General features: G+C 42.4%; 1 protein-coding gene and 1 long non-coding RNA gene across 2 annotated transcripts in view; both read left to right on the top strand.

The window, feature by feature from the left end:
- Positions 1-418, top strand: part of LOC137976149 (uncharacterized) — a 14,020-nt gene extending 13,602 nt beyond the window's left edge. The window contains exon 3 of the long non-coding RNA XR_011117709.1: positions 1-418. This exon is cut by the window's left edge and continues 88 nt beyond it. This is a non-coding gene — a long non-coding RNA (uncharacterized lncRNA).
- The window catches only part of LOC137976483 (nuclear inhibitor of protein phosphatase 1-like), a 54,429-nt gene that overhangs the window by 36,184 nt on the left and 8,245 nt on the right, over positions 1-10,000 (top strand). The window lies entirely within an intron of this gene.

Here is a 10,000-nt window from a genome sequence, read left to right as displayed (position 1 = left end):
ATGAGGAAGGAGTAAAGCCTGTGTATATGGAGAAATTCCGAGGTGCCCCGAGTCTGTTTGATCCGATTCGGGAAAATGATCGGCAAGACGACTGTTGTTTTTGTCCATGCGATCCACAATATTGCGTTTGCTGTGTCTGCGGCACAGTCCGCCCCGAAAACAAGAAACCAACCAGTGCCGCATAAAAGAAGCAATAAGAAAGTGGAATTAAACCAACAGCATCGTGATATTAGGGTTAACTTGAAGAAAATAGCTATTGATCACCTAAATAGGCCAGTTATTTTTTTTTTAGTTAAACAATATGTATCCGTCCGCGATTAGTATAAAAAATCAGCTGGTTTTTGATTATGTCCGTAGGTATGAAATCGATGTTAAAGTCGCATTAAAAAGAACGAAATAAATACGCGATTTAACTGATTGTCTCAGTTGTATAGTAGCGAACTCAATGGTTTGCCTCCCCTCAGTGGTTTTCTTAACCATGTAACCCTTTTGAAGTAGTTTTTAAAGCTGAGTGCGTTTAAATGTTATTATTATAATGATTTCGAAAAGTTTCATTAAACCAGTGGTAACCTCTTACTAGTGCGAGGGCTGTACTGGGAATATATAGCCCGAGGTCGCGACAATGCGGACGGAGCACAGCAAGGGCTGTACAAAAACTGTCAAGGGACAGTATTTATTTATTTACTTACTGATTAAGTATGAATACATACATGGTGGAATCAACAATAGGACATAAGTCCCTTACGAGGTTAACCACCAGCCCGCCCCGACGTAACACATTAAGAACCCATCCCACCCTGACTAAGAAAATCTATCAAAAAAAACACACAAAAACATATAATTCACGCTACAAGACAAACAACAACCAAAAAAAAAAAAAAAAAAAAAAGAGAGAAAAAAGGATCGCTAGCAATGATATTTGTCTTACGACAGTTAGGACAGATAATTTATACGATCTAATATCATCTTGATCAAACACGTTTTGCAGTCTTTGGAATTCGAAGTAAAAGGATTTTAACTTGGACTTAAACAGAGAAACAGAGGTAATAGTAGTAATTTCGTTAGGTAATGCATTCCAGAGATTGACTATGCGAAAAAAGTAGGTATCGCGAAAACTGTTTGTTTTAGGAATGGTTAAGTGCATAAAATTATTGCCCGAGCTAGAGCTTCTAGTGTTGCATCTAGGTTGGTACATATAATTTCGAAGATCAATTGTATATACGTTAGTTTTGCACTTAAAAAAAAAAAAAAACAAAGTCCAGATATTCTAACCAGTAATTAATAGGTAAGAGCTGGAGTCCCAATAAGCAATCCCTGTAACCGAGGGCATTAGAATAGTTATAGAGGAATTTGGTTGCCCTACGTTGGACTTTTTCTATGGCTAAAAGGTTTCTAATAACACCCTGGGGAGCCCATACTTGGCTACAATAACCAAGATGAGATCTAACTAAAGCTGTGTAGAGAGCCTTTCGAGATTGCATTGACATATCCTTAGTGCAGTTTCTTTTAAGGAAACCAAGCATCTTGTTGGCTTTAGCCGTAATAGTATTCCCCAGTACGGTCCTGAGAAGGTGAGGTTGGCTGCAAGCAAGCTTTGGCTTAAATTAATATATGAAGGAATTAGAACATTTCTGTTCTTGCAAAAGTGTTCTTAATACTGACTCATCTGTTCAAGTTCCACACTTTCAGTCTAACAAAGATCTCCTGTTGAACCAGGGGGAAAAAGTTAAGCCTTTTCGGGGCGCAGGACCAATCTCGACCCCAGAGCTCTTCTTTTGACTGAGGGAGAGAAGAGCTTTGGGGAACCCTGAAACAAAGTATCTTCTCATTGGTTTTCGTGAAGAACAATCAAAAGCGTCTCTAATTGGTGCATTCATGTTCGCACCAGGAGTGAGCAGGCGCCGCAAGGTTCAAATAGCCAATTTTTGGCTATGACAACCCTACCGCGCATGTTCTCCGACATAGAGTTTCCCCGAGCCTAGGGTCGATCCGAGGCTCTGGTGACGAGAGTGGCGTAGGACAAACTAAGTGGTGGGAGCTGGATACGGAGCATGCGCAAACGCAACGAAACAGTTCAAGGAAAACAGTTATTACACCAGGTGGCATGCTCGAACCCAGTGAACCTTCTCTCCCATGCTGCTCAAGACGAAACCTTGACGAAACCTCTAGGGAAACTGCAATTGCAAACTGTACGACTTTCGCTTAAAATGTGAATGAAGTGTTTTCTTTGTCTTAATTAACCCATGTAAATACCGCTATCGTAGATAACGTTGCTACGATATTCCTAATCTAGAAAATCATTATCATCATTCGAATCTTCCGTCAGGCCCACATAGGATTTGGCGGGATTGTCGTCTTTGGTTGGAAAATTCCTTCAAGACCAGATACTCGAACCACAAAGCATCGTTCGGTAATTCTAGCAAAAGGCACAGCACTGAGCTTAGTAAACACGTCTGCAATTTCAAATACAACAAGATGGACTTCAAAATCACTTGGAAGATTTTAAAAGGAGCTAATCCATACAACTCCGTTTCAAATCGCTGTAACTTATGCCTGGGGGAGAAGTACTTTATAATTTGCCAACCTGGTTTAGCCTCTCTAAACAAACGAAATGAACTGATATCTTCATACTTGCCTTGTCACGCAATAGCACCTGTATTTATGTTTAACTTCTAAGCTTCTACCGTTTTGTAAAAGGACCCATTTACGATAGCCATCATATTTCTAACCGTTGCGTGTGTAACATTCCCCCTTCGGCCAGTTTTCGCGCCAAGATTCAAAATGTCTGATGTTTATTCATTGGTCGCAGGAGGATTTCGAGATTACAGGGAGGTACTGGTAACAAAAATGGTCAAACGGAACGGTCAATTTTCGATCGGATCGGTCCAACCGAGAAAAGTGGTCCACCTCGAGAGATGGGCCAGTTTTTTCGAACCTTTCACGAAATTTTGCTTGAATGGATCGCGCCCTAAATCTATTCAACAACACTGATTGATATTTCACCCCATTCCTTAATTCAATTGCTCAATTGAATTAAGGAATGGGGTGAAATATCAATCAGCGGTTTAAGCCAAGCTGGAACAGCTTGGCTTAGGGCTAGTCAGAAGAAGTACGACTCACGTGAGTCGGTAGGGAGGGGGGGGGGGGGGGGGGGGCGTTCTTCCGGACCAGTGTTCCGCTGGAAACTGAGCAAGAAGGGAGCGCACCTCAACCAAAGCGTATTTATAGCTATCCTGTAGTGCCATGCACGTGTTTTATGCACGCCTAGCCAATAACATGCTGGTATTCCGTGTTATTTCATTTTCGCATATCATTAGGAGTGTTATGAATATTTCTCGTGCAACATTTTGAATATTGCATGATGTTGTACTCGTTTGGCCTCGTTCACGCAACATTGTTGCACTAGGGCGTGCGCGCTTGGTCCACTTTGTTGCGCGCCAGGGGCCTGGAGCACATAAACATCGACATATTGTGTTCAAAATGTTGAAAATGTTGATTTCGTTTGGCCAGCCCGTTCAACACATGTCGCAACATTATGCAACAATGTTGCTAGATGTTGCGTTGAAATGTTGCGAGCGTTTGGCAAGGCCTTTAGAGACATACAGTAATGCAATTTGCATAGAGACGCACAATCACTTGCACCTTCACACAATTGTTTATTCGAAATGGTCAATCATTAAAGTGAACTGGCAAACGTGTGTAGAAATAACAATCAACTGAGGAAAAAGAAAATTCAAAATTGTTTTGTAGTTATCCTGCAATTTCTTCAATTATTTAAACATCTTGGAATGTACGTTTGCATAAATCTGTGCCACTGTCCACATTTGGCAGCTGTGATGGTGCCAATATTTCTCTACAGGCCGTGAAGTAGAAACTGAGTACGGAAATTGCCTAACGCGATTCCTTGTCGACTTGCCTCGAGATCTGCTTTGTTCTTCCGTCTGTTCTTGCTGCTCTGGACGACTTACATCCGCTTTTATGGCTGCTTTTAAGGCACTTAACGGGCTGTATGGTGGCTATTTAAGCTCAGAATCAGGACAACGTACATGTACTCTGTTTCAGTACTGTACATGTAACATGTTCTTCATTTTACATCTGCTTCAGCAAAAGATTATGCAAAAAAAGAAGATAAAATTTAAGTGGGTTTTTTGTTACATTAATATTCCTTGCAGAAAATCACGCTCTTTAAAATAACTTTTCTTATTCTTATGTTGACCAAACATGCATTTCTTCACTTTCTATTATTTAGGTTTGTTCTGTCGATGTTTCATTAGGAGTAACTGCAGAGTACCTGGGCACTATCGTTTTCTTGTAGCGCCGTCGTCTGAAGAATGAGGCATACAACAATATGGGAATAATTGAATGGATTGATTTTTCGCATCTCTCATACTAGTCATAGCCCTGGCTTTGAGTAACAGAGTAATTGAAGTATGAAAAAAATGTTTGTATTTGAAGTGCAGGCTATAGACGAAAGATAGAAGTGATCCTCGCAGTAAACTGGACAATTTAAGCAATCGTCGCTTTATAGATTCAACGGGATTCGAACCCATGATCTCTGCAATGCATTCGATATAAGCGTACGCAGTAACTATCTCTGCAAACCGCCAAAAAATCGAGAGGAGTAAGGAAGAGTAGGGGTGGCGAATGGTACCTCGAAAAACGTGGGTCTCGGAAAGGGTTCTCGAAATCTCGAAAGCGTTTTTGATAAGTCTCGAAGTCTCGTTTTTGCATGGTTTGTTTTCACTTTTTTTGAGTCTCGAAACTTTTTACCAAGGAGTCTCGGGCTCGGATTTTTAACTAGGATCTCGGCGTCTCGGCGAGTCTCGGATTTTACCATTCGCCACCCCTAAGAGTAGAGAACTAATTACTTGGCGAAGTTTCGTCAAACAGGAAAATGACATGTGTAGCCGCTAGCATGAGTGACGAGCGCGAGGTAAGAGGGAGAGAAAATATCCCCTCCCTCCCACGTGATCATATCCCCCAGAAAACCATGCCCCTATTTTTAAACCACACCCCAAAAGATAAAAATCCCTTTTCAGACAGTTGGTAAATAAGCTGGCTTAAAATTATATTCCTGGTTTAAAAAAAAAAAAAAAGCAAACTGGTAGAAAAAAAAATTAGCTGGTTAAAAAAAAAAAATTCAACCAAGAGCAAAATTAAACCACAAAATAAACTCTTATTTTTCGGCGTGGCGTTAACATGATAGGTAGGGTGACTTGCGAAGGCGGGTTGCTCGGTCTGCCACGCTGGGTGACTCCCCCCCCCCCCCCCCTTCCTAGCCGGGGTCGCTTTTTGCCATGTAAACGGTTTAAGGTGGGGTAACCCGCCTACCCGGGGTCAATTCGAGTTACACGATCCATCCGTAAATTCCTTTTCCACTCCATTTCAGGCAAGATTCCATCGAACAAGTGAAGCCACCACTGTTCTGTTCTCCCTGCATTTCTCCACATTCTACCTCAACGACGAGCAATTCTTCCTCGAATGCGAGGAAGTCTTGCGACAGCAGCATTGTACTGATGAGTTGCCTAGGAAATGCCCTGCCTTTGACGAAGCCACTGCAACATTAAAAGTGATCATAAGCAGCCACGACACTGAAAATTTGAGGCAAGAGCTGCTAGTGCAGGTAGAAGAGCATCAACCGCCAAAATGCGCCTTTCCCCCGCCATTTTCCTCAAGAAAACGTTACCCGGGACCCCAGGGTGATAACATTGCATGTAAACTCAAGCTATTTTTCGACCCCACCAAGGCGGGTTACCCGCCTTTATGTAAACAGGCCCTTAACCGCGAAAAAATTGTTTCTTACATATTGAATCGAACATTTATTTATATCGATTTGCTTCACGAAACCTCAGTGGTATAGACTACTCTTTTACTTTCTAAGTTTTTTCTAAATATCTTTGCTTTTTGTCGCCATACTTTCATTAAGGAAAAAAGCAGCTATATTTTTCAATTAGTAAGCCACTTGTAACATAGTAATACGAAAAATTGAATTCTGAATAGTATTCTTTTGGTATTTAATTTGTAATGCTGAAAATAGGCTTTAGTTAGGATAGAAATAAAATGATGTGGTCAAAAACAACATACCGGTAAACTTTGACTCTTATCTAAATCTCGCTGTTTTTGATGGGGATTCCCAAGAAATCCCTTTTGGACAATTCCAAGAATGAAAGGGTCTGATTTAAGACAGTTACCTACAGATTACCTACGTAGAAAAATACCTCTTCGAGTAGTCGGCAAATACCTGGACAAACAGACGTTGTCACAATTAGTGAAAAAGCCTGTTCAGAAAGTTAGGTCGCGCGTGCGAGGTTTTCAAAGATGCGCATGTTTTGCATTTCTCCGGAATGCTATTTTCCCGAGGCCTACAACCTTCAATTTTGTCAATGCGGCACATAGTGAACAAAATTGCAAATTTTTAAATGTGTCTCTACTCTAAATGGTGAAAGTGAAGAGTCCTAAGCATTTCGTTAAAAGATATTGCTTGGCTAGATTGTGACGTGGGGGGACAATTGTAACAAAACGCTGTCTGAGCACAACAATGTGAAACTGAAAGTCATCCCAAAAATTTGGAATATCCTCCCGATTCTTTCGCTGACATTCCCGGAAAAAAAACGAAAACCTTCAGAGATTGGGGTTTTATTAAAGTAAGTGTATTCAGAGATTAGCTCTAGCTCTTATTTGTGTAACCGCTGGGTTTAGGGTTTAGAGGTAAGGATTAATACTGACAGTTCGATCAGAACCTATTAACTGTGTGCTCGTCAAGTTGGCTCACGCATTTCTGCTATGAAAGCAGTTTCTGACCACAGGCAGACCACCCTCTGTTACTTGGAGGGGGTGGGGGCCGTTGAAATCTGAGCATCGATCTTTTACAGATGAACAATACGGTGGCTACAATTTGTTCCAATGCAGAAGTTAAAGCAAATGATTCAATAAAAGTGTGAAGAAAATGTTAACTGAGTCATGTGTCATATTTTTTTCGCCGTCCCGTGCTGTTTTAAGGGCTATTTTGCGAGATGAATATTTGACCTCGGCGGTTAGAACTATCCAAGGAGACAAGGCAGGCAGCAATCAGCCGCCGGCGCGTGACCTAGTCCACTTTAAGCTGGAACTGACACCAAACCAGTGAAATTCTCACCTTAAAAACGCCAGCATCCGATTGACTAGGGATGTCCCCATACCTTTGCCGAATTTGAACTAAACGCTCAAAAATTTAAACGCTCAAAAATTCACCGAGAGAGGCGATCCTGAAAACCGTAATAAAGCTGTCTCAACATGATCGGTGCAAAATTCTCGACCAAAGGCATTTGAGGTATGCACGTCGATTCAAATTCACCAATCAGCGTATCGCGACCGTTGACAATTCAGAACCACAACCCTGCCCCGATACGCTGATTGGTGGATTTTAATCGACGCGCATACCTACCTCAAACGCCTTTGGTCGAGAATTTTGCACCGATCATATTGAGAAAGCTTTATTATGGTTTTTGAAATTTCGATAAAACATTCTCTAGCAAGTTCTTCATGTCGTTTCTGTCACATAAACTCTTGAATGTTGCAAGCAACTGTTCAAACAGCCAAGAAGGTATCGTTTTTCGGATTTTTACTCGGCAATCTTTGTGGCAGTTGAATCTTCCGCTTGACTTCAACTGGTTTCAGTGGTTTCCTTTCCCGCTTGGGCCATAAATCTAAGGGGAGAACAGGGGCGGATTCATAACGGTTTCCAATGTTTTACGGAAATCGGTCAGAAATACGGGAAAGGGGACTTTGGAGAGTTAAAACCCAAAAAGTTCGCGGGGGATCATGCCCCCGGACCCCTACTAGAATCTTTTTTGTTGTTTTGGAAACCGGTCATTATTTATCCGAGTTCCAGCCCTGAAAAACGCGGGCCATAATTTACAGTACGGCCCTCAAACTCGGTTAGTAAGAGGTATTTAATCAATAATCAAAGTCAATTTGGTGACGGGAGTGGGAAACTGTTCAGGGGAAGTGAAACGCATGGCGGAGGCGTGGTTAGCATATGGGACATGGAATGGCAGGGGGTAGCGTAAGGGAGGGGCAAGACGTAGAATCTCAAACAGTAAGACGTCGTTATTAAGGAGAAATTCGAAAACTGTTCGTCCGCATCATTGGGGAAATCTTTGCAAAGACGAGATGGGAATCACCAAAACGGAGGTGGCGACTAGCGAATCGGGATAAAGGCGAGAGGGGACTGTTCGGATCACCCGAGCCTTATTCCTTTCCCCTCCCCTCCCCTGTTCCATTCGCAAGGAACAGGGCGTACATTAGTAACGACTCTGCTCGAAACGCAGTGAGGCTGGTTTACCGTTGAGATACACGACAACAAATACTGAGCTTAACTTTGCTTTTAAAAATGTTTTCCGTGATCCCCCCAGATTGAAGTTCAAGTTGAAATTATCAAAGGTTAATTCGTTAATTCCGATTTCTGTATTTTGGAATCTTGGATAGGTGCATGTTTAAATGGTCACTAAATCAGGAATTGTTAACTCTTTGCCATTTTAATATTGTTTCATAGCATACAATACATGTGAATACTATGTGAATTTGACAGAGAAACTCATTTTACTGCGTCGGGCTTCTCTAAATGTTGCCAACATCTCTAGGATTTGATCTCAGCTTTTAAATCTTTTCGAACTTGATCACGGCTTAGCTTCGTCGACCTATGGTGAGCAGCATAACGCCTGACACCTTTCTGAACGGCATCTCTGTTTGGCATCCTCTACACCTCTTTACGGACCTCAATGTTGTCGTTGTAGCAGGCACACTTAAACCAAGTCACTTTCCAGCCGCAGCTATGCCGTCCCCATTTCTTGTCGGTGTTGGCGTATGCAATACGCTTGGAGACCCCGGTATCTTGTTCCTCTTCGTCGAAGCGAACGCAAGTTTTACCGTAGCAGGAGCACTTGACTCCTATTCTGTAATGACAATCGGCATCGCTGTGGCACCCCTTTGAAGCCAAAGAGCACTCAAATTCAGGAGACTCCTTGGTGGAACCTCTGGTGTAGTCGAATTTTTGCAGCTGTACACCACCACTTTCTTTAAGTCGACAGCCGTAATTCAAGTAACCAAGGTAGTAGTACTGCAGGTTTACAGCTCGGATGTAGTTGTCTGATCCTGTCTCGAAGCGACTTTGAAGAATGTCCCAAATTGATCTGAAACTGTGTTCCACAGCCGCGTCTCACTCGCCAGCTTCATTCATCAACTCGATCAATTCTTCCGTCCTCTGTTTGAACAGCGCGTTACGAGTTTCTTTGGTCCCTCCTCGGACGATGAGTCTGTCAACCGTGTTCATATGGCTTGCACGTGATGCTTCACTTCGGCTGACATTTGCACACGCTTCGACACCGACTTTGCCAATACTGGTAGGTCCTGCGAGTGAAACGCAACTCTTCACCTGGAAGTCTCGCTGACTGTATGATTCAGAACTCTGCACAAACGTCGTCTGCTTGATACTTGATCCACGCTTTATAGACGTTATAACATGGGAACCGAACGTCTGCAAGAAATTGTAGTATAGCTTCCAGGAGTTTGCGAGCCAAGGCTTCTCAAATGTTAAGGGTAGACGTTCGAAGTCCTTCAGAAGACGCTTCGTTAGAGTGGAGACATCAACATCATCCAAGCAGTCCTTTTTCACCAGGATCTTTTCTGTCAATGCTCGGACATTTAGAGACATTCCACTTATATTAGTTTTCTCTGAATCTTTCGTCTGGATGACGCTGTTTAACGTTGTTCCAAGAGTGAATGCTGTCTGTAGTGATGCGTCCAAACCAGCTCCGACGGCCGTCTTAGTGTAGAATACTTTGGTGCTTGCGTAGTAGTCAAAATAACTGCCTAAGTCATGAACCTTTGATCTTTTGAAGCAGCTGGAAGGCAATTCTTCGAACACGCTCGCCTCGCGTTCCTGAAAGTCCCTGAACAAGTTGATTTTTCGCAGATTGATCCCTTTTCCAAGCTCAAATGTGTCGCTGTCATTGTTTGCTAT

The sequence above is a fragment of the Montipora foliosa genome, chromosome 11, assembly GCF_036669935.1.
Source record: "Montipora foliosa isolate CH-2021 chromosome 11, ASM3666993v2, whole genome shotgun sequence".
In the NCBI taxonomy this organism is placed as follows: Eukaryota; Metazoa; Cnidaria; class Anthozoa; order Scleractinia; family Acroporidae; genus Montipora; species Montipora foliosa.
The sequence above is the reverse complement of the archived record's forward strand: the minus strand, read 5'-3'. Positions and strand labels throughout refer to the sequence as shown.